Raw genomic sequence first — 25584 nt, 5'->3', positions numbered from 1 at the left:
GCTATGGGCTGATGCAAGAAGCTTCACATCCTGCCACTGCATGCCACTGCACAGTCAACTTGCCAACACTTTGACATAGGTCGTTGATGCTGCGACATGGGTGAGCAGTTTTCATACTGACATTTGTTTGGAACGGCATATCTTTATGGAGCACAGTAACATTTAAGAGAGTATTTTGTGAAAGATGTCATGAAAACATTTGAGTCATCATTTGACTGGTGACTTAGTGTATGCCTATCATTACGAGGAAAATCACATCAGAAATTCCCGAGTGGTTCCGTGTCTGTCAGAAAGAGGTTAAAAAGAGAGACGAAGAGGCTAGGAAGAAGGATGAAAATCTGTTACAACGCTTCCAAAGTAGCACTGAATAAATGTAAAGAAATAATGAAAATATAAAATCTGAGTTAAGTGAGGAGATCTGAAGTTTACATAAAAGTATTGATGAAACTTTTAGGCTGTGTAAAGAAGAGGTGCCCCAAGTCATTGAGGAGCAAGCTCAATAGTTTGAAGAACTGCAACAGAATGTTATCATTTTTTCTGAAGAAATACACTGAAAGATTTCATCACAGTGTGACTTGGTGCAGAAGGAATTAGATGAATATGTTAAGGAGCTTTACTGAAATGTGGAGGAAGTCAGAGAATTTGCAGTGCGTGAATGAATCTCAAAAATGTGTACACGTATCAGAGTTTTGCAATGTCATAGTGAGTACAGTGACACTGTTGTGTCAAATGAATTAGTAGTTAGTTTGAAGGGAAGATACAGGCTTTAGTAGAACAGGAGTTTCAAGAAGAAACCAAAAATTTGCATAGCATTAACTCATGTTGGGATAATACAACAGGAGGAACTTTAAAAATTATGGGAGAAAATTGCCAAAACCTGGCAGGCACTAAAATTGGGAGAACAAGGGAATAATAACCAAAACCTAAATCTAGTAGAAGAGTTGCAATTAGCGAGTGCTATGAATTTGTTTAAGCATTTCCCTAAGTTCAAGCCTTATGGGGATGTACACCCTACCTACTTCCTGAGAATATGCGTGGCGATTATGACTCACAAGTTTGTGGCGCCCTCCATTGGTAATGCTGGAATTCAGTACAGTATTGGCCTGCCCTTAGCTTTGATGACAACTGTCACTCTTGCAGGCATATGTTCAATCAGGCACTGGAAGGTTTCTTGGGGAATTGCAGCCCATTCTTCACGGAGTGCTGCATTGAGGAGAGGTATCGATGTCAGTCGATGAGGCCTGGCATGAAGTCAGCATACTAAACATCCCAAAGGTGTTCGATAGGATTCAGGGCAGGACTCTGTGCAGGCCAGTCCATTACAGGGATGTAATTGTCATGTAGCCACTCCGCCACAGGCTGTGCATTATGAACAGGTGCTCAACCGTATTGGAGCATTCAGTCGCCATCCCTGAATTGTTCTTCAACAGTGGGAAGCAAGAAGGTGCTTAAAACATCAATGTACACCTGTGCTGTGATAGTGCCATGCAAAACAACATGGAAAACACGACACACCGTAACACCACCACCTCCGAATTTTACTTTTGGCATTACACATGCTGGCAGATGATGTTCTCCAGGTATTCACTACACCCCACACCCTGACATCTGATTGCCACATTATGTACCATGATTCATCACTCCACACAACATTTTTCCATTGGTCAATTGTTCAATGTTTATGCTACTTACACCAAGTGAGGCGTCATTTGGCATTTACCGGTGTGATGTTTGGCTTATGAGCAGCCGCTTGACATGAAATCCAAGTTTTCTCATCTTCCACCTAACTATAATACTACTTGCAGTAGATCCTGATGCAGTTTGGAATTCCTGTGTGATGGTCTGGATAGATGTCTGCCTATTACACATTACGAACCTCTTCAACTGTCGGCGGGCTCTGTCAGTCAACACACGAGTCGGCCAATACGGTTATGTGTTGTACATGTCCCTTCATGTTTCCACTTCACTATCACATCAGAAACAGTGGACCTAGGGATGTTTAGGAGCGTGGAAATCTCGCCTACAGATGTATGACACAAGTGACACCCAATCACCTGACCACTTTTGAAGTCTGTGAGTTCCACAGAGCACCCCATTCTGCTCTCTCACGATGTCTAATGACTACTGAGGTTGCTGATATGGAGTACCTGGCACTAGGTGGCAGCACAATGTACCTAATATGAAAAATGTATGTTTTTGTGTGTGTCTGGATACTTTTGATCACCTAGTGTACATAATCTAGTAGTAGTTGTGCTGCACACACAAAATTTTTAATTTGGTAAAAACAAAATAAAGTAAATACTTCTCACTTGCCTTTATCAAAAAGTACTGAACTATCACAATACTGAGAAAGAGGTTAAAATTTCTGACTTCTAAAACATATCTGTTTGTTTCAGGTGTCTTTGTGCAAAGGCAACCAAGCAGCACATTCCCCTGTTGCTTGCCTTTCTCTGGCCAAGTCAAAGGCACTCCCCGGACTAACAGTTGCTCTATACTGTGAATAGAATCCTGTCTTTTTGGCTTGCTTTAATGTTTCTTTAAAAGTGGCATGCTACAATACGCCAACTCCATCCATCAATAGTTGTTTCAAAATATCTGCTTGCCAATATTGAGCCTTAATAAAGAATAATCTGAACTACAAGGAGGCCAACTGTAACAGACAACCTCAACTGTTTTATTTTTTTATTTTTATTTTTTAACATAGCAGTGGTGTGGTTTAGGATTTCAGTGAAACTGTCTTCACATAATATGGTTTGTTATCATTTTGTTTGTTGAGACAATGATTTTGAAGGATGCATAACCTCTGCCATTGATATGCACCCACAGAAGTTTTGGAAAGTTGGTGCCCTTGCCTGAGGGTATTTTTGAGATCCTTGCCAAAGAAATGAGAAGACACAAAATGGATACACTTTGCACTAAGTTGTTTGGTAGGTGATGCAGCAGATTGAGGAACAACCCATTCTGAGGAGATTCCTGGGTAAATTTCCAGGAAAAATTTAAGAAAAAATACTGGTCTCAGGGAATTCAAGAGAAGTTAACATTAGAACTGTTAGATCCCAAATACTATAACAGTTCCTGGGGCATTTTGAAAAATATATTGAATGGCATCTAATACAACCAAAATATTTAGATAATACTGTAGAGGAGATACAGTTCATGAAGTTTTTAATGAGGAGATTGCCTTATTATGTATTAAAGGAGATTTTATATAGGAGACTGTCCACAGTGGATGATCTGTTGACATTTGTGGAAAGTCTATATGCAATGAACAAACAGCACGGTGGTTTTAGTCATGGAGAATCATATGGGAATTGAAATGGTAACAGAAATAGAGCAAGTACTAATAACAATAGATTTAAAAAGAAAAGAGAAATGAATTTTTGTCAGATAGCCAGAAATAACATGAAAAAGGGTCAAAACACAGCAGTTGTCGAAAAACTCAAACATCCACCCACTGGTTCCAAATTCTCTAACAAACAGTAATCTTCAGAGCAATGCAGTTATTCCATCACAACCAATGATACTGTTGGTAATCGGACAATGTCATGGAACCGGAGCCGTGATCCAGGACCCGTCAATGTAAAGCAGGGCCTGTATGCAAATAGTTTCTTTCATGCAAACTACACCAGTGAAAGATTGGATTTTAAAACAACAACAATTAGAAGATACTGAGAATAATTTTAAACCAATAGTATCAGGAGGAATAAACCATCAGAAGGTAGATATATATGTTCACTCAGGAAGCAAAATCTCACTTGTTTCGAAGTTATTATTATTATTATTATTATTATTATTATTATTATTATCAACGTTAAGACTCACTTTTCCAGCGACAGGAGTGTACATTGTTGGTATTACAGGTTCTAAAACAATGCAAATAAAACAAGAAGTAAGATTACCTTTAACACTGGGGAATTCTATGTATATGCAAACACTTTTAGTAGAGCTCAATACCAATTTGAAATTATTGTTCAGCACTGATTGCCTTATTGCATATAAAGTAACTTTAGATTTTAAACCCTGAGAATTGACACATAATTACAACAGTTCATGTTATGTGACACCATTGATTGGAAAACTGAGATAAGGTTAGTGACTACACAAAGAATGTTGACTTCTGAGGAACCTAGTAAGCAGCAAGAATTGTTACATTCGCAAAAAAAGCTAAAAGCATTTGAATCAGAATTGTTAACACAACAACAAAAGAAGACTTCTACCAAATATTGTTATGGTATAGAAAGGTGTTAAGAAATAAATCAGGGATACTTGGAGATTACATATGTAGCTTTAAGATAAAGGGTGATACATGATTGTTTTGTAAACCTGATCCCATACCTATGATTATGCAACCATCAGTGAAGGAGGAGATAGATGGGATGCTTGAAAATGATATTATTGAACGTAATAATCCCCTGACAGAGATATGCAAGGCTAATGGCTGAGTCAGATTACTCCTGAATGCATGTATGGTGAATAAACAGATAGAAGTGGAATGAAATATATCAGTTTGTATTGATGAAATACTGTTAAAATTTCAATGAGCACAGTATTTGAGCTCCATGGATTTGTCCACAGGCCAAAACTGATGAAAATTCAAGAAAATGTACAGCCTTTTTGTATGACGGTAAGTGTTACCAATTTAAAGTGTTACCGTTTGGTTTGAATATTTCAGTGTCCCTGTTCATTAGAGCTTTGGGATGCAGCATTAGGTAAGGATCTACTAAAAGAGATAATTACTTATGAAGATGATACATTACTGGTATGAAAAACTGGGGAAATTCATTTTAATTTATAAACAAGAACTTTGGAAAGATTTTATGCTAAAGGCATTCCAGTTAAGCTTTCTAAATTACATTTTGGCAGAGAAGAGTTAAAGTTTCTTGGACATCTGGTAGCTGTAAATCGGGTAAAGCCCAATCCAGAATGCATACAGATATAAAAGATTGGCATGAACCAAGGAATGTGAAGCAATTAAGATCATTTCTAAGCTTAGCAAGATTTGATAGTTGACACAGACAGGGGCAACCTATAATGATCCCATACTATTAATACTTCTCAAACAAAAGTCTAAATGGGTTTGAAGTGAAGAGCAATTGGAAGCATTCAATAATATTAAGTTAGCCTTAGTAGAGCCACCTATCTTGACATCCAAGTATGGAAAAGCCTCTTAAATTTAGTACTGACGTGTCAGACTATAGAATTGATGGAATTGCTTGTGAATTGTTCCAGGGAGAATGGGATCTGGCATTCAGAGACCAAAGACATTAGCAGAGCACTGAACAAACATGAGTTAAATTATACTACAACAAAAACTTCTGGCACAAATTTTCGACTTTCCCCGTTTATTTACGTCAATCCCTACTCACAGCAAATGTCCTGTAAGTCCTTTGTGTCTTAACACAAAAAAGAGTTATTCACTATAGTATGGAGTATAAAGAAATTTCAGACTCTGATTTGGGGGCCTAAAATTATAATTTATACTGACCATCAAGCCCTGTCCTTCTTTACATTAGATAGTCACAAGATGGATACTTTTCCTGCAAGAGTATCAAATAGAGATAAATTGCATAAAAAGTTCCTGATGTGTTGCCATGCCTACCTACAGGTATGAATACATTGTGAGAATGAAGGGTCCTGGAGCAACATTCAATACAAATTTTTTAGCCTTTAGCTATACCAGCAACTGTGAAGAGAACTTGGCAGTGAGAATAAGGCAGGATATATTTGAGGATCCATATTTTAAAGAACAGTGGTGAACCATGAAAGAAGGTGGCGTTATTAACAATCATACAGCTGAATGAATAATACATGATGATGTTTTGTTTTGGAGAACAAGAATTACAAGACTTTCGAGAAGAGTCTGTATACCCATGACTTTGGAAACAGAACTTATTAAGTTTATTCACAAGTGACATGGACATTTTGGAATACATAAGTGCATCAAGCACATGGTCAGATTCTATTACTTTAAGGGTTTAAGCAGGAAAGCAGTATCAGCTTAAGTATGCCAGAAAATGAAAGACGATAACCAAGCTGCATGTTATAAACTGTGTCCAGTAAGGATTCCATGACCTTACTTCACCTGACTTTTTTGTCAACTTCCAATGAGTAGGTGAGGAATAACATACACTTTTGTACTAACTGAGTGCTGGTCAAAATACATAAAACTGTATCCCATAAAACATGCAAATACAGAAATAGTGATTCACCATTTGAAGGAATATTTTGAGAGTGTAAGGAAATCATGCAGGTTACTAACAGATGACAGTCCACAATGTGTTAAGTCAGGAATTTAAGGAGTTTTTGATATGGGAAATAATAAGCATATAGCTATCTCAAAACACCATCCAAAAAGTAAACCTTGCGAATGAATTATGAAGGAGGTTTCAAGACTATGTAGAACATATTTTCCTATTAAACATACATCCTAGACACAGTTAATTCTTCACTTCCAGGTTGTCATCAATGAACAACCGCACATGACGATTGGCTTAGCACCTGCAGAAGTGACGGGAAAACCAAAACTTGTGGAACCACAATTATGCATAGGCAAAAATTTACATTTCTTGCAGAACAATGTGTGTGGCAATGTAATCATCACACAAATGTTCTGGAATTTAAGATTGGTGAATTGGTATTGATTTGCAATCACCAGTTAAGTCCAAATATCAAAAAAGGGACAAGTAAATTTTTTCTTAAATATATTGGACCTTACATGGTAAAACGAATTCCACACCCAAAAGCTTTGTTCCCAGTAGAACCAACTACAGAACAAGGGAAAGGATTATATAATGTGGAACTCGCAAAATTTTACAAACAGCCTGAATTAACCTTTATTGAATAGTAACAGCACACTGAGCATAGCCAATTGCAAATTTTGTAAAAGCAAGAATACAACACTCTAAGTTCCTATTCAGATAACTGGAATTATCTTTTTTAAGAATTAATTATGTTTGTTTCTTACATAAAAAGTTACATAAATATGATATCTATGTATTCTGTTATACATAATTGGGATTTTATATTTTTTAAGAGGAAAGAGACGAAATGGTTTGGTTCCTATTGGTTTTGTAAGGACGGCAGACTCTTTATGTGTATTTGACAGAGATGAGAACAGACTTCTGATGACGATGATGATTATTGACACTTCACTATTTTTTTCCAGCTTATTGTTGTTCTTTCTGTTGTGACTCGCCGATCTTTCAAAGTGCCGCCGTGCAGTTAGGCGCGTCCTCTACATGCGGCGCTGTCTGCCAGCCATGCAGCAGCGGCGCCACCTAAACGACCAGCCAGCCAGCGGCCGCTAGACTTGGACTCAGTTATGATTTGACTGTTAAAGTGTACACACATCTTACTCTGTTTACTTGATCTGTGACATTCATGTATTGTGTCTTCCTTGACATATATTTGTTCAACTCGAAGTTATAACAATTGGCGATGAGGTAGTGATTTTTCTTTTCCATCGTTGACCCACATGTTTCCATGGCTACTTTAGAGCAACTATTGCAAATGCTTCTCACAAATGCGATTCATGATTTCGTTGCGGCATCAAATGCAGGGCGTCTCTCGTCGTCTCTACCTCCTTTTCCTCCTTACGACGAGATGGTGGAAGACTGGTCTGATTATGAAAAACGTTTTCGACAGCACTTCTTGGCATTTCATGTCGCGGACGAACAAACATGTAAGTCTCTGTTCCTTTCATGGATTTCACCTCAAATGTATTGGTTGATGTTGCAATTGGCTCCTTGCGTCTTTGTCCTTTGCTGAAATGTGCTCACTTCTGTCCGTCTATTTTCAAAAGCAATCGCATGTGGTAGCCTCTTGTGTTGCCTTTTATCGTTGTCAAAAACAACAAAATCAATCCTTTCGCGCTTGGACTGCTGAACTTCACGGCCTCAGTAGAAAGTGTCAATTTGTTACTGAAGTTCACAAAGAATCCTACGCCAATTCCATGGTACAGGATGCTATTATCCGATCGGCGCCTGACAAAGAAGTTAGGCAACGTGCCCTTCAGTTGGCAAATCTGACTCTAGATGAAGTCCTATCCATCGCTCAGTCTTTTGAAATTTCTCGCGCCGCTGGAGGGCAAATAGAGGCATGTGGCAATGTCAGGGAAATACAACCTCGGTGCAATGTTGACGAAGCGTGTGGCATGTCCCTGCCAGCTGACGTGGCCACAGTACGCTCCCAAGCGCAGCCTCATCCTAAACCATAAACAAACCTCTAAGAAACTGCAGCAAAACCCACAGCAACTTCCTTCATGTCTGCGGTGTTTTACGAAACATTCACGAGAAGATTGTCCACAAGGTTGGGCCGTGGGTCACAACTGCAAAAAAAAAAAAAAGAAGGGTCATGTGTCATCCGTTTGCAAATCCGACCGCATGCACATGTTCATGAACATGACGCTGATTCTGATTCTGTATTGTCTGTCAATTGTACTTCTTCCCTTTCAGGGAAGTTATTCCTCACTGTCCAAATCCTTGGTCGAGATGTTCGCATGCAGGTGGATACTGGTTCTGCTGCCACTATCATCAATTCTCAGACGTATCTTCAGTTGGGTTCTCCAATCCTGTCACCTGTCACTAGGCAATTACAGACTTACAAGAAACAGAAGATTTATCTCTTGGGACAATTTGATGATGAGGTATCGTACAAATCTGTCGTTTGCATTTGTGGTCGACCATAGTAACGTGGAAAATCTTTTTGGTTTCGATGCCTTTCGCGTTTTCGGGTTCCCCATAGATGACTCTGTCAATATCGTCTCTGATGCTATTCCTTATGCTCAATTGGATTCCTTGTCAATGACATTTTCGCCCCTTTTTTCTCCTGGGTCAGGCCGTGTAAACGACTTTTTGTGCCCGGCCCATTCCTGTGAACCCTTCGTGATCAGGTAAAATGGGAGCAGGATCGTCTCACTGCTTCAGGGGTCTTGCTTCCTGTCACTTCCAGTGAGTGGTCCTCTCCTGTCGTTGTCATTGCTAAGCCAAAAGGTGATATTCATCTCTGTGGCGATTTCAAAGCCACTGTAAATGCTCAATGCCTTATCGACACGTACCCTATTCCTCGACCTGAAGAATTGTTCACTAAACTTGCTGGAGGCCAGCATTTTACTAAACTTGACCTGTCAGAAGCTTATCATCAACTTCCTCTCAACGCTGCTTTCCGGCAGTTTCTGGTCCTTAACATGCCTTTCGGTCTCTATCAATACCAATGATTGCCATTAGGGGTTGCCAGCACCCTGCTCTCTTTCAGCGATTCTTGGAACACTTATTGCTCACTGTCCCTGGGTGTATAAATTACCAGGCCGACATCATTGTCACTGGCTCCACCACTGACGAACATCTACAAAATCTCCACACACTTTTTCATGTCTTACAGACTGCCGGTCTTAAGTATAATCTTCAGAAATCAAAATTTTTTCAGGCATCTGTCACGTACTTGGGGTTTCAACTCTCTCGGGATAGTATTTGTCTGCTTCAGCAAACTGTCGCTGTGATTGATGCCCTTCTTCACCCTACATCTGTTAAGGAACTGCAGGCCTTCTTGGGGAACATAGCATACTATCACAAGTTTTGACCGTCTGCTGCTTCAGTGGCTCAGCCGTTGCATTTTCTGTTGCATAAAAACGTGCCTTTTCACTGGTCCGTGTCATGCGATATGGCTTTCCAGAAATTGAAGACTATGCTGAAACAGGCCCCGTGCCTGGCTACTTATTGACATGGCCAACATCTTGTTCTTGCCACAGACGCCTCTCAATGTGGGGTCGGTGCAGTCCTTGCGCACCGTTTTTCTGACGGTTCTGAACAACCCATTGCTTATGTCTCCAAAACGCTCACGGATGCCCAACAAAAGTATTCTCAAATTGAAAAAGAAGCTTTGGCCATTATTTATGCTCTTCATAAGTTTGGTGTTTTTCTCTATGGATCCAAATTTCATCTTGTTACGGATCACAAACCGCTTATTTCCTTGTTTCATCCATCAACATCATTTCCCGACAAGGCTGCACAACGCCTCCAGCGTTGGGCTCTTTACTTGTCTCGTTTCAATTATGAGATTCATTTCCAGCTGACGGCTCAACATGTGAATGCTGATGCACTGTCTCGCCTTCCCATGGGTCCTGATCTGGCATTCGATAGGGATGAGCTTTTGTGTTTCCACCTGGATGTTGCCGAGCAGCGGGTTGTGGACGGGTTCCCCATCACCGGGGACCGGCTGGCGGCTGCTATGGGTTCTGACCCTACCCTCTGTATTCAGAAGGGTTCACCAGATCGTCCATCTGCTAAGACTTCTGATTCGTTGTGGAACTATTACGCTTTGCATTACCGCCTCACGGTTAGGGATGGTGTTATCCTCCTTTCCACCAAAAATGCTTTGCTGCGTGTTGTGGTACCTGCGTCTTTGCGTGCTTCGGTCTTGCGCCTCCTTCACCAAGGGCACTGGGGTGTCTCTCACACAAAATCTCTGGTGTGCTGTCATGTGTACTGGCCCGGCATCGACTCTGAAATCGCACACATGGTCGCTGCCTGCGGCCCTTGTGCATCACAGGCTGCCGCCCCGAAGTCATCTTTGTCACTGTGGCCTTTGCCTGAGAAGCCCTGAAAGCGTATTCATGCTGACTTCACGGGACCTGTTTTAGGTACTTATTGCCTTCTCGTTATTGACGCCTGCTCTAATTTTCCTTTCATTCTCCGTTGCACGTCGCCTACCACCGTGGCAGCCACCAACGCTCTAGCTCCCATTTTCTCTTTGGAAGGCCTTCCCTCTACTCTTGTTACTGATAATGGTCCGCAATTTGCCTCTTCCGATTTTATGGATTTTTGTGCCCGTCATGGCGTCATGTATGTCACGGCCCCTCCGTTCCATCCACAGTCAAACGGTGAGGCTGAACGACTGGTCCACACATTTAAGGCTCAGATGAGGAAACTCCTGACTTCTTCTGCTGATGATGCGCTTCTCCAATTTCTGGCTTCTTACCGTTTCACCCCCATGGGCGACCACAGCCCATCTGAGCTCTTACATGGCCGACAGCCCCGCATGCTACTTCATCTTCTGCGGCCCTCCACCTCACAGGCGCAGGTGCCTTCACTTGGCCGGTTCACTGCCGATGACCTTGTATGGGTACGGGGATATGGTAGGTGGCCAAAATGGATTCCTGGCCACATATTATGACACCGTGGCCAACGCCTGTATGAAATCCAGATGGACACGGGTGTTGCAGTGCGTCATTCGGACCAGCTTCAACCTCGTGTGCCGGCAACGCCTGTTCTGATTGCCGCTACACCACCTTCGGCTCTACCTGACGCTTGGGATACTGGAATCTCTCATTACTCACAACGCAGTCCTCTCACCATCAAATCGGTGCCAGCACAAGAACTGATGCCACCAGGAGACGTGCCCATGCAGAAACCAGATGACCATCATCTGTAGGAGCAACTCTGCTCGCCTCCTTCTCCTACGGACGTGGACACATCGCCCATGTCTCCTGTTATAACAACCGGACTTGCCGCAATGGGCAGATTGGTGCATGGGGCCCCAGCAGATTCGACCCCCATGTCTCCTGTCATCTCAACCTGTTATCATCGGGGACACTTCCGTCCATACGGGAAGCCTCCTCCTCGAGACTTTACGGTCAGTCAAACAACACCTATGGACGTTAGCAATCTACAGGCCACCTCCATCAAGACCTGTGCAAAAACTTCAAACGGGGGAAAAGTGTTGTGACTCACCGATCTTTCAAAGTGCTGCCGCGCAGTTACGCGCATCCTCTATATGCAGCACTGTCTGCCAGCCATGCAGCAGCAGCGCCACCTAAGCAGCCAGCCAGCCAGCGGCCGCTAGACTTGGACTCAGTTATGATTTGACTGTTAAAGTGTACACACATCTTACTCTGTTTACTTGATCTGTGACATTCATGTATTGCGTCTTCCTTGACATATATTTGTTCATCTTGAAGTTATAACACTTTCTCTGCACATTTGCAATTGAAATTTGCTAAGGTCAATTTTCTGGGTCTGTGATAGTGCAGATGTGTGATAGATAAAACAAGATCATTTTAGTAGTGGACACAAAAATTAGGCTGTATTTAAGTAATAAAATATTCAACCAGTATCAGAAGACATAAAAAATATTTAATCACCCATATACGTGTATCACAATACAAATGTTTTATAAAATAAATGACTATGGAGACAAAGAAATAGATGCATGCTAACACTGGAATGCTGGGGAAGAGTCTCCCAAATGGGGAGTTGGGAAAAGGATATGCCACAGGGAAGTTGAGGAGTCTTTGAGAACCAAAAGGAAGAAATGAAGAAACAGTGAAGAAAGCAGGAAGTGAAAAGGTGTCATAGTGAGGCACCAAGAGGTGTGGCAAAAAGGCTGATGAACAATAAAAGGGTGTGTGATATGATGCACCTCTGGAAGGGAGAGAAGGAAGGTTTATAGGGTAGATTACCCCACCGATGGGAATCTATGTTAGGTCAGAATGAACCTGAAGGAGGGATCTCCAAACCACATTTTTTAGGATGATGGGAAAAGAGGTGAGGTGTGTACATCACATCGAACTCGTGTACAAGGGAAAGAGTAACTATCTATGGGGATGCTGCAAAGTGAAGAAAGCTTAATAAATGGCAAATGTTTTATTTGAACTGAGTTTTTCTCCAGACAGAAGAAAGTATGACATAACAGTACTGAGGGAATCATGAGACTTACCTTTTTATGAACTTCACTGTGCTGGCTGTATCACATTCTGAGGTTTGGTGCTAAAACATTAGGTCAAAGTACAGGTACATCTCTGAATTTACCATATTTGAATTACTATGTGATGTGTATCTGAACACAGTGTTCTTACTTCTTATAAGAGAAGTATAAATACTATTTGGGATCTTATCAGGTTTGGAACCAATTTGCTCAACAGACTGTAATTTAATGAATAACTGTAATTAAAAAGAAAAAAAAGTGAGAATCGATGAATTTTTATGTTAAATAAATGTGAAAATCTTAAGGAGATACTCAAAGAAAAGAAATGTAGAGTATCATTAAGGATTAGAGAAAATGTCCAATAATGAATTTGTGTAGTATCTAAGGCTAAGACCCCACATGAACCATGGACGTTGCCGTTGGTGGGGAGGCTTGCGTGCCTCAACGATACAGATAGCTGTACCATAGGTGCAACCACAATGGAGGGTAGAGGGGTATCTGTTGAGAGGCCAGACAAACATGTGGTTCCTGAAGAGGGGCAGCAGCCTTTTCAGTAGTTGCAGGGGCAACAGTCTGGATGATTGACTGATCTGGCCTTGTAACATTAACCAAAACGGCCTTGCTGTTGTGGTACTGCAAACGGCTGAAAGCAAGGAGAAACTACAGCCGTAATTTTTCCTAAGGGCTTGCACCTTTACTGTATGGTTAAATGATGATGGCGTCCTCTTGGGTAAAATATTCCAGAGGTAAAATAGTCCCCCATTCAGATCTCCGGGTAGGGACTACTCAAGAGTATGTCGTTATCAGGAGAAAGAAAACTGGCATTCTACGGATCGGAGCGTGGAATGTCAGATCGCTTAATCGGGCAGGTAGGTTAGAAAATTTAAAAAGGGAAATGCATAGGTTAAAGTTAGATATAGTGGGAATTAGTGAAGTTCGGTGGCAGGAGGAACAAGACTGGTCAGGTGAATACAGGGTTATAAATACAAAATCAAATGGGGGTAATGCAGGAGTAGGTTTAACAATGAATAAAAGAAATAGGAGTGTGGGTAAGCTACTACAGACAGCATAATGAAATTATTATAGTGGCCAAGATAGACACGAAGCCCATGCCTACTACAGTAGTACAAGTTTATATGCCAACTAGCTCTGCAGGTGACGAAGAAATTGAAGAAATGTATGATGAGATAAAAGAAATTATTCAGGTAGTGAAGGGAGACGAAAATTTAATAGTCATGGGTGACTGGAATTCACGAAAAGGGAGAGAAGGAAACATTGTAGGTGAATATGGATTGGGGCTAATAAATGAAAGAGGAAGCCGTCTGTTAGAATTTTGCATAGAGCATAACTTAATCATAGCTAACACTTGGTTCAAGAATCATAAAAGAAGGTTGTATACATGGAAGAATCCTGGAGATACTAAAAGGTATCAGATAGATTATATAATGGTAAGACAGAGATTTAGGAACCAGGTTTTAAATTGTAAGACATTTCCAGGGGCAGATGTGGACTCTGATCACAATCTATCGGTTATGAACTGTAGATTAAAACTTGAGAAATTGCAAAAAGGTGGGAATTTAAGGAGATGGGACCTGGATAAACTGACTAAACCAGAGGTTGTACAGAGTTTCAGGGAGAGCATAAGGGTACGATTGACAGAAATGGGGGAAAGAAATACAGTAGAAGACGAATGGGTAGCTCTGAGTGATGAAGTAGTGAAGGCAGCAGAGGACCAAGTAGGTAAAAAGACGAGGGCTAGTAGAAATCCTTGGGTAACAGAAGAAATATTGAATTTAATTGATGAAAGGAGAAAATATAAAAATACAGTAAATGAAGCAGGCAAAAAGGAATACAAAAGTCTCAACAATGAGATCAACAGGAAGTGCAAAATGGCTAAGCAGGCATGGCTAGAGGACAAATGTAAGGGTGTAGAGGCTTATCTCACTAGGGGTAAGATAGATACAGCCTACAGGAAAATTAAAGAGACCTTTGGAGAAAAGAGAGCCACTTGTATGAATATCAAGAGCTCAGATGGAAACCCAGTTCTAAGCAATGAAGGGAAAGCAGAAAGGTGGAAGGAGTATATAGAGGGTCTATACAAGAGCGATGTACTTGAGGACAATATTATGGAAATGGAAGAGGATGTAGATGAAGATGAAATGGGAGATACGATACTGCGTGAAGAGTTTGACAGAGCACTGAAAGACCTGAGTCGAAACAATGCCCCCCGGAGTAGACAACATTCCATTAGAACTTCTGACAGCCTTGGGAGAGCCAGTCCTGACAAAACTCTACCATCTGTTGAGCAAGATGTATCAGGCAGGCGAAATACCCTCAGACTTTAAGAAGAATATAGTAATTCCAATCCCAAAGAAAGCAGGTGCTGACAGATGTGAAAATTACCGAACAATCAGTTTAATAAGTCACAGCTGCAAAATACTAACACAAATTATTTACAGATGAATGGAAAAACTGGTAGAAGCCGACCTCGGGGAAGATCAGTTTGGATTTCGTAGAAATGTTGAAACACGTGAGGCAATACTGGCCCTACGACTTATCTTAGAAGCTAGATTAAGGAAAGGCAAACCTACGTTTCTAGCATTTGTAGACTTAGAGAAAGCTTTTGACAATGTTGACTGGAATACTCTCCTTCAAATTCTAAAGGTGGCAGGGGTAAAATACAGGGAGCGAAAGGCTATTTACAATTTGTACAGAAACCAGATGGCAGTTATAAGAGTCGAGGGGCATGAAAGGGAAGCAGTGGTTGGGAAGGGAGTGAGACAGGGTTGTAGCCTCTCCCCGATGTTATTCAATCTGTATATTGAGCAAGCAGTAAAGGAAACAAAAGAAAAATTTGGAGTAGGTATTAAAATCCAGGGAGAAGAAATAAAAACTTTGAGGTTCGCCGATGACATTGTAATTCTGTCAGAGACAGCAAAGGACTTGGAAGAGCAGTTGAATGGAAATGGACAGTGTCTTGAAAGGAGGATATAAGATGAACATCAACAAAAGCAAAACAAGGATAATGGAATGTAGTCAAATTAACTCGGGTGATGCTGAGGGAATTAGATTAGGAAATGAGGCACTTAAAGTAGTAAAGGAGATTTGTTATTTGGGGAGCAAAATAACTGATGGTGGTCGAAGTAGAGAGGATATAAAATGTAGACTGGCAATGGCAAGGAAAGCGTTTCTGAAGAAGAGAAAGTTGTTAACATCGAGTATAGATTTAAATGTCAGGAAGTCGTTTCTGAAAATATTTGTATGGAGTGTAGCCATGTATGAAAGTGAAACATGGACGATAAATAGTTTGGACAAGAAGAGAATAGAAACTTTCGAAATGTGGTGCTACAGAAGAATGTAGAAGATTAGATGGGTAGATCATGTAACTAATGAGAAGGTATTGAACAGGATTGGGGAGAAGGGAAGTTTGTGGCACAACTTGATTAGAAGAAGGGATTGGTTGGTAGGACATGTCCTGAGGCATCAAGGGATGACAAATTTAGCATTGGAGGGCAGCGTGGAGGGTAAAAATCGTAGAGGGAGACCAAGAGATGAATACACTAAGCAGATTCAGAAGGCTGTAGGTTGCAGTAAGTACTGGGAGATGAAGGAGCTTGCACAGGATAGATTAGCATGGAGCGCTGGATCAAACCAGTCTCAGGACTGAAGACCACAACAACAACAAGGCTAAGAAATGTATGACTGAGTGATATAAAGAAGTGTAAGGATAATTAACACAATATGCTCCATTTGAAGTTGGGGAGTATGTGGTGTAACATATTTGTGGGAAAGGTCATGGCAACCTGCTAGGCTCTTCAAAGTATGGAGGATAGCTGCTAAGTATTGAGGATAACTGTATGAATGAAATACAAAAAGCTATATATGCCTTAGTTGGACTTTGTAAAAACAGTACACCAATGAGAGGTGTCTCTTTGTACAGAATTAGGTGACATAAGGCATTATCTGGGCATGTAGTCTGAATGGTGAGCAGGCATGAATGAAACGCAAAAAACTATATACACATTAGTTGGACTTTGTAAAAACAGTACTCCGATGAGAGGTGTCTCTTTGTACAGAATCAGGTGAGATACGACATTATCTAGGTGTGGAGCCTGAATGGTGAGTGGGCATCTACACTTGCTGATGGAGTTCACTATTCTGTGCTGCTGTCAGTTGAAGGTACTTTTCCTGTGTATTCATTGTAGAATAGTTATTACAATTTGTGGGTATTTTTTTGTTCAAGAGATTTAATCTTGCATTTTTGTAAATGCAAATTGATTTAGTCTGTAGTGCAGTAGTTATTTTTTGAGAGTAGTCTACGTTTGTTTGGCAAGCCAATCAATCAGGTCCAGGTCTCGGCTGATACACATCTACAAAGTGGCAAGTTAAGTGTTTAAGTAAGCTCACAGTTTGTAAATGTAAATGTGGGCAGTCTATTAGGCAGTTTTCATTTCTTCTAAGCAGTAAGCTATGTAGCTCATTGAGGCATCAGTGTCCATTGGTGACACATCACTTGGTGAATGGACAGGTGGCCAATCCTTCAGCAGGGTCCAAGCAAGTACGTGGGAGGAGGAGTTAACTAGTTATCAGGAGCTCCAATGTTAGGCACATTGTGGAACCACTTAGGCAGATAACATTCAGGGCTATAAAGAAAGCCAGAGTGCAATCAGTCTGTCTGCCAGAGAACCTCATCTGAGATGTGGAGACAGCCTTGCCTGCGACTACTGAGTGTGCAGGGAGCAGTCATCCGCAAATAATGGCTCACATAGCTGCCAATGACACCTGATGCATGGATTTTCAAGTTATCTTCGGTTCATACAAGTGACTGGTGTAAGTGTTAAGGCTGCTGGCCTCATATGTGGGTTGCAAGCACAGCTTGCAATTTGCTAGATAGAGGAAATAAGTAGTTGTTAGCATCTCACTTAGACAGTGAACTGACATCATTTAGTTCCAGTAAGAGGGATGTAGAGAAATTATGGGCTAACTTTAAGGAGATGGTAAATCATGATCTGGAGAATTATGTGCTTAGTAAGTGGATTACAGATCAAAAAGACCCATTATGGTTTAATAACGAGATTTGGAAACTGCTGATGAAGCAAATGCTTTTGCACTCTTAGTTCAAAAGAGAACATGCAAATGATGGCAAGCAAAGGCTAGTAGAGATTCATGCATCTGTGAAAAGATCTAGGTGTAAAGCATACAACTATTACTACCATTGTACCGTAGCTAAAGATTGGGCAGAGAATCTGAGAAAATTCTGGTCCTATGTAAAATCGCTAAGTCGGTCTAAGGCTTCCATCCAGTCACTTGCTTCCCAATCTGGTGTGTCAGCAAAACAAAAGCTGAAGTTTTAAATTTCATGTTCAAGAAATTTTTCACAAGGAAACGGACGAGACTGGATTATTTTGGGTGAAGGTCCAGATTAAAAGTTATTGTCATATGGTTGTGAATTTTAATTGTTTAAGTTTATGGAAGAAAATACAGTATTTACAGCGAATTCGCTGTTGAACGTAATTTACTTAGCTAGAGAGACCAGAATCCCTAGTCTCTTTCACTGAAGCACTCACACTTCGGAAAAGAAGTTACTGAGCAAGGCAAGAAGTCAAGTTGGAACTGAATAGCAGGTCAAGCTTGTAATTTTTATTGCAAGTGACCGTTAGTCCTGTGTTAACATATTGTGTGTTCAACCGGCCAAAGAGGTGGTGGTGTTACACCTGGTGTCAAGTATGGTGAAACACAGCATCAACAGGGAACATGATAAATGCTGCATCCTTCACCCCTCTTCCTTCTTCTCCAACTCTTCTGACAGAAGAAGAATCCACTGACTCAAAAAATTTGCAGATTTAAATACTTTTAAATGTGTGTTCTCCTGCTACCACTTGATGAGTAGATTTTTTATCTGTCCAATTACATTATACAGTGAACACTGCTTGTAGCAATATTGCTTTTAATGATGTATTTGGTATTTAGCTATAACAATGAAATCTTGTAGTCTAGTCTATATCCCACGTAAATGCTGCATTTATAAAAGTTGCATAGTATAACATCACTTATTAAGGCTTATTGTATAAAACAATGCATTTTTATTATATTTTCAGAGATATCAATTGTTTATAATGCACAATGTTCATTTTTGTTTGTTATATATTTGGGGATTACTAACAACAGTGTATCGCTTATTTTCAAACTCTTATTTTTTGAAGGTTTTTGATTTCAAACCAGGCATTTAGATGAATACATTGTGAAACACAAAATGTGTACATAGATCTTAAAAGCAAAAAGCAGGCAAATATAAGTGGTTACCTTGACAAGGACAGTATACTGTAGTATGCGTTACTGTATTGCATTTTAAACTGTCTTTGCTGTGATTGTAAAAAACTACAAAATTAAACTCCAAAACGTGTTGCTTTCCAAGCACAGAAATGGAATAATAGTGTATTGGTTATTGATGTTTGGTGGTTAAGTGATTCAGATATTTTCAGTGTGTTAAGTACAGTACATCACATTTGTGCAACATTTTAAAGATAAACATATGGAAAAATGTAAGCCTTCATTTAATTTATGTATGGAGTACTATCTTTTCATTTTGTACTGTTGATTAATTTTTGGAATGTAGTGACTGGAATGAAGTTGTGTCATTAATGACTATTTTGCTGTACAAACTTTCAGTAAGTTTTACACATACCCAACATTTTATTTCATTCATTGTCAAAGACCGTGTTCAGTATTATTGAACAATTTACATTGTTGCAACTTCTTCCTTCACTTATTAAAGGTTTATGCATTTTACTGGAAATTTATTGATGTACGTATTGCATCCACGTAAGAAGAATTCCTCTTAAGTCCCTCTCCACAAATTATGTACCGTAAATACTGTAGGTGTTCTGTATTTCTCCTGCTTTTTGAAGTGTTTGCTCTACGGCAACATAACATTTACAGGTATGAAATTTTTATCGATAAAGAAAGTGAAAACGCAATTTGTGTGATAATTGGCTATAACAACTGTAAACTGTTTGTCTTTTCAATGTCAATATAACCAGTTAAGATTGTATTTCAAAAAACTGCTTAAAATGACAGATACTAAAATAAATGATAACATGGTAGAAATTCAATGGACCTGGTGGGATACCTACAATGATCAGCCAGAACATTATGATCACCTATCTAATAGCCAGTATGTCCACTTTTGGCATGGATAACAGTGGCAATGCATCATGGCATGGAAGCAGTGAGGCTCTCATAAGTCACTGGAGGGAGCTGGCACCACTTCTGCACACAAAAGTCACCTAATTCTCGTAAATTCTGGGGAAAGGGGTAATGAGCTCTGACACCACGTTCAGTCACATCCCAGATGTGTTTGGGTTAAAATTTGATGAATTGGCAGTGCCAGCTCATCAATTGGAACTCACCAATGTGTTCCTCGAACCACTCAATCATGCTCCTGGCCTTGTGACATTTGTGACATAGTGCATTATTTTGCTGAAAAATGCATTGCCATTGACAAACATGGTCATCATGAAGGTGTGTACATGGTCGGCAACTGGTGTACGATAGTCCTTGGCCATCATGGTGCCCTACACAAGCTCCACTGGACCCATGGATGCCCATGTGAATGTTCCCCAGAGCATAGTGGAGCTGCCACCAGCTTGTCTCCATCCTGCAGTACAGGTGTCAAGGAGCTGTTCCTCTGAAAGATGACAGATTATCAACCTCCCATTGGCATGAAGAAGAAGTTGTCAGGATTCATCAGACCATGCAATGCTCTGCCAATGTCCAGTGCTGATGGTCATGTGCCCATTTCAGTCATAGTTGCCGATGTTGTGGTGTTAACATTGGCATATGGATGGGTTGTCAACTATGGAGACCCATCATTAGGAGTGTTCAGAGCACTGCATGTTCAGACAAATTTGTACTCTACCCAGCATTAAAGTGTGATGTTAGTTCTGCCACAGTTCACTGTCTGTCCTGTTTTACCAGTCTGTCCAACCTACAACATCCAACATTTGTAATGAGGGGTGGCCAATCAACCCCACTATGTCTGGACATGGTTTCATCTTGGTTTTGGCATGTGTTGAAGACGCTCACCATAGTATTCTTTGAACACCTGACAAGTTGTGAAGTTTCCAAAATGCTCATGCTGAGCCTCCAGACCATCACAATCTGCCCTTGGTAAAACTCAAGACAGATCACACACCTTCCCAATTCTGCACCAGGACAGCACATTCACTGATACTACATGCAATGTACATATGTCTGACTAGTAGTCATTCCTTGCCAGTTCATGCTGCTATCACCTGGATGGGTTTATACTGATAGTAGGTCAGTGGCCATTGTTCTAGCTGATCAGTCTATAAGACCCTATACAGATTATGTGGAAGATCTTGCTCCTCTTTCAGCAGCAGTGTACTGAATATTTCTGGAGAAATGAAGCATTCCTAATGATCAGAGAAAAGTGCAGGTCATTCGCACTTTTAATAAGGGTTGTCAAACACACATACAAAACTGTTGCCTTAAACTGTTAATGTCAGCATGTTGGAACACATTTTATGATCATGTAATATGACATTTCTGAGAACTGAAAATCTCCTCTGTATGAACTGAAATGGATTCAACAAATAACAGTTGTGTGAAACCCATCTCACTCTCTATGTCCATGAGATCCAAAAAAATAGTAGATATCAGTGCCCAGGTTGATGACATGTTCCTTATCTCCAGAAGGCATTTGATACAATTCTACTTGTATATAATATTGGACTATCTGCGTGATTGGATTGAAGAGTTCCAGGAAAGCAGGACAAAGCATGCTACTCTTAATGGAAAGAAATCTTCAGATGAAAAAGTTACTTTGGGCATCAGTAACTCTCTCTAAAAATTATCTGAGTATCTAGATTCAGGGATTGAAACTTACTGGTAGCTACGTGGTAAGTAGCAGTGTTTGTTATAAATCTGTATGACAAGCAATAATGTACTATAAGTAGGAATCAATGTTTACAAATGCAATTTTCTTTGAAAAATACCATTGCACCCAAGTAAATATTAAGCTGCTAATAGGAGGTAAACAGCAGCTATATAGTTGGAAACTAGGGAAGCAATAGCTTTCTTCAAGGTAGCAACTTTGTAACTAATTTACTGAGTTAAATGTAGATGGTGTAATATGAATAGCATTAACCAGTATGGTGATAATTTATTGTTTAATACACATCCCTGAATATTCTCCTTCTTGATAGAATCTATAGAAAACAATGGATGGATGGATGAATGAATGTACTCCAATAGTGTGTTCAAAAAAAGAAAAAAAAAAACAAAAGGGATAATGTCAGCAGTTCTGTGAGACTTTTTGGATGATGCTGTTGTATGATGTTGTATAAGGGGCACTCAAATGAAAACAAAACACCCAGCACAACATGACCATGGAATGGTTCTGTTCAAAAGTAATCAGCAGACATGTTTGATATTTATCCCACAAGGAGACTAGGTGATTGATTCCTGTTTCATAGAACACGGTCGGCCGGTGATGGATCCACAGCTGCACCCATTTTTACACTTCCTCATCTGACTGGAACCGAAGTTCACACATGTCTTGCTTCAAGTTGCCCAAGAAGGGAAATTCACACTCTGAAAGACCCAGCTGTATGAAGAATGCTGCAGTGTTTCCCAACCAAATTGCTGAAGAATAGCCTTCGTGCAATTTGCAGTGTGGAGGCAGGTGTTGCCATGCAACAGGATGATTCCGTCTGACAGTATTCCTGGGTGTTTTGACTGTATGGCACATCATGGTTTCGGCAAAATGTCTTCATAGCACTGTGCACTGATTGTGGTTCCACACTTGAGGAACATGACGAGCAGAGGCCCCCTATGATCAAAAGAGGAGGTCATCATGACCTAAAGTGTGTGAATGGCTTTGGATTTCTTTAGTGGGGGAGATGTGGGATGTTTCCACTGTTAGCTTTGCCATTTGCCCGCAGGCCGCCATATGAAATCCTCCTGTTGCAAGATAATGCCTATCCCCACACTGCCAATTGGAAGAATGCTATCCATAAGCAGTTTGGTTGGGAAAGACTGCAGTATCTTCCGCACAGCCCAGATCTTTCAACATGTGTTTTCAACATCTTTGGTGACATGAAGATAGAGATGTATGGATGTCAGTTTCAGTTGGACGAGGATGTGCAAGAGAGGGTGTGGTAGTGGATTCAGCAGCAGTCAACCATGTTCTATGAAACAGGAATTTATCATCTCATTCTCCAGTGGGATAAATGTCTTAATGTGTATGGTTACTAGTTCCATTGTGGCAGGTGTTTGGCTTTCATCTGACTGCCCCTCACATACAGAGAAGTTGCAGGTGTACAAAAATTGTAGCAAAATGTAGGAAGACCTGCAGAGGAGTCTGGTGCAGGAAGTGGCAATTCATCCTCAACAGAAACAAATGTACCTTGTACATAAACAGAAAGACCCATTATTGTATGATTACATGATCACAGAATAGTCACTGGAAGCAGTCACATTAATCAAATATACAGGAGTGTGTGTAATACAGAATGATACTAATCACAGGTAAGGCAGATGCCTTACTGAGATTTAGTGGTGGAATCCTCAGAAAGTGTAATCCACCCGTATAGAAGGACACTTACAGAACCATTATTTGGACAACACTTGAATATTGCTCATCTGTGATCTGTACCAGATAGAATTGGTAGAAGGAATATGGGAGATTCAATGACGAGCACCATATTTAATTACAGGCACATTTAGCAAGTATGAAAGTACGCTTAGCCAATTCTGGTGGCAGACACTACAGGAGAGGTGCTTTGCACCACAGTATGGGTTACTGTTGAAATTCCGAGAATGTATATTCTTAGAAGATTTGCCAAAATATTGCTTCCTCTAGGTATATTGTGTGAAAAGATCATGAAGGTAAAATTAGATTCAAGCTCACAAAAGGCTTACCAATGATCATTCTTTCTGCAGACCATTTCTGACTGGAATAGGGAAGGGGCAAAGTGACAGTACTACACAAAGTACCCTCTGCCCTACACCAGGAGATAGCTTGCAAAGTGTGGTTGTAGATGTACAGTTGTACGCTTATTTTTTCTAATTTTTTTCACTACTTGTATCTAACAGAGTTATCTGCATTTATGACACTACATTTTCATTTTCATTGTGCAGAAATGGAATAACTGCCAAAGTAAAAGGACATCAATGAAAAATGTACTAATTGTCATCTTGGACTTTATTTGACATGTTGACACAGCATTTGTGTTGGAAAGTAAAGAGTTGCTGCAGTATAAATACTAACAAAACAATGCAAAATAAACACAGAAGAGCAACTAAGCAGTGTTTCATTTATTTTACACATGCCTTCAGTAATTTCTCTGTTAGTTACCCATCTAAGGTGCTGTATCCTGACTAGTGTGTGTAAGTATGAGTGCGCTGAGTGTACAGTCGGTGTGCTTGTGTACTTAAATCAACTGCTACTCGTATCATTGTGGCCCACCCACTACAGGCCGCCCATAGACTGCATGCTCATGGCATGCTCTCTTCCGCACCATCTGCCAGTGACACAATGCACACCTATATACATACAGAGCAGTGCTGACTCACCCCCACTCTGTTCTTTTAGTCTGTACCACTCACATCAGCTGCTCTGCATATTGCTCATGTTGCACCTTCTATAAGATTCTTTTGTCTTCAGAATGAGGTTTTCACTCTGCAGTGGAGTGTGTGCTGATATGAAACTTCCTGGAAGATTAAAACTGTGTGCCGGACCGAGACTCGAGCTTGGGACACTTGCCTTTTGAGGACAAGTGCTCTACCAACTGAGCTACCCACGCACGACTCACACCCCGTCCTCACAGCTTTACTTCTGCCAGTACCTCGTCTCCTACCTTCCAAACATTACAGAAGCTCTCCTGTGAACTTTGCGGAACTAGCACTCCTGAAAGAAAGTATATTGTAGAGACATGGCTTAGCCACAGCCTGGGGGATGTTTGCATAATGAGGTTTTCACTGTGCAGTGGAGTGTGTGCTGATATGAAACTTCCTGGAAGATTAAAACTGTGTGCCGGACCGAGACTCGAACTCGGGACCTTTGCCTTTTGCGGGCAAGTGCTCTACCAACTGAGCTACCCAAGCATGACTCACGCTCCGTCCTCACAGCTTTACTTCTGCCAGTACCTCGTCTCCTACCTTCCAAACATTACAGAAGCTCTCCTGTGAACTTTGAAGAACTAGCACTCCTGAAAGAAAGGATATTGTGGAGACATAGCTTAGCCACAGCCTGGGGGATTTTTGCAGAATGAGGTTTACACTCTGCAGTGCACTGATATGAAACTTCGTGGAAGATTAAAACTGTGTGCTGGACCGAGAATCGAACTCGGGACCTTTGCCTTTCGCGGGCAAGTGCTCTACCAACTGAGCTACCCAAGCACGACTCATGCCCCATCCTCACAGCTTTACTTCTGACAGTACCTCGTCTCCTGTCTTCCAAACTTTACAGAAGCTCTCCTGCAAACCTTGTAGAACTAGCACTCCTTTAGCCACAGCCTGGGGGATGTTTCCAGAATGAGGTTTTCACTCTGCAGTGGAGTGTGCGCTGTAATGAAACTTCCTGGAAGATTAAAACTGTGTGCCGGACCGAGACTTGAACTCGGGACCTTTGCCTCTCACGGGCAAGTGCTCTACCATTCATTTCACCTAAGGTGTATCAATTACTGTGTCAGCTTTGACCTTCACGAGAATTGGCAGCTCTTACTTTTGATCACATGTGCAGTTTACTATCCAGCTACTGTTGCAAATGAACACATGTCATAGTGGCACAATTTGAATTCTACAGATGCTGCAAGAAACCATACCAGTCACACAGGGCCTGGGCAGCTGAACTTCATGCCC

The 25584-nt window shown here is 40.8% G+C and overlaps 2 non-coding genes across 2 annotated transcripts; both read right to left on the bottom strand.

Moving 5' to 3' along the window:
- Window positions 1–24754: 24754 nt before the first annotated feature.
- Window positions 24755–24829, bottom strand: Trnal-caa. Its single transcript has one exon. It is a non-coding gene; the product is annotated as a tRNA-Leu (tRNA).
- A 219-nt stretch (window positions 24830–25048) lies between these two features.
- Trnas-cga lies at window positions 25049–25123 on the bottom strand. The gene has a single exon. It is a non-coding gene; the product is annotated as a tRNA-Ser (tRNA).
- Between the last annotated feature and the right edge of the window lie 461 nt (window positions 25124–25584).

The sequence above is a fragment of the Schistocerca piceifrons genome, chromosome 1, assembly GCF_021461385.2.
Source record: "Schistocerca piceifrons isolate TAMUIC-IGC-003096 chromosome 1, iqSchPice1.1, whole genome shotgun sequence".
NCBI classification, from domain to species: domain Eukaryota; kingdom Metazoa; phylum Arthropoda; class Insecta; order Orthoptera; family Acrididae; genus Schistocerca; species Schistocerca piceifrons.
This window is presented reverse-complemented; position numbering and strand designations above follow the sequence as displayed.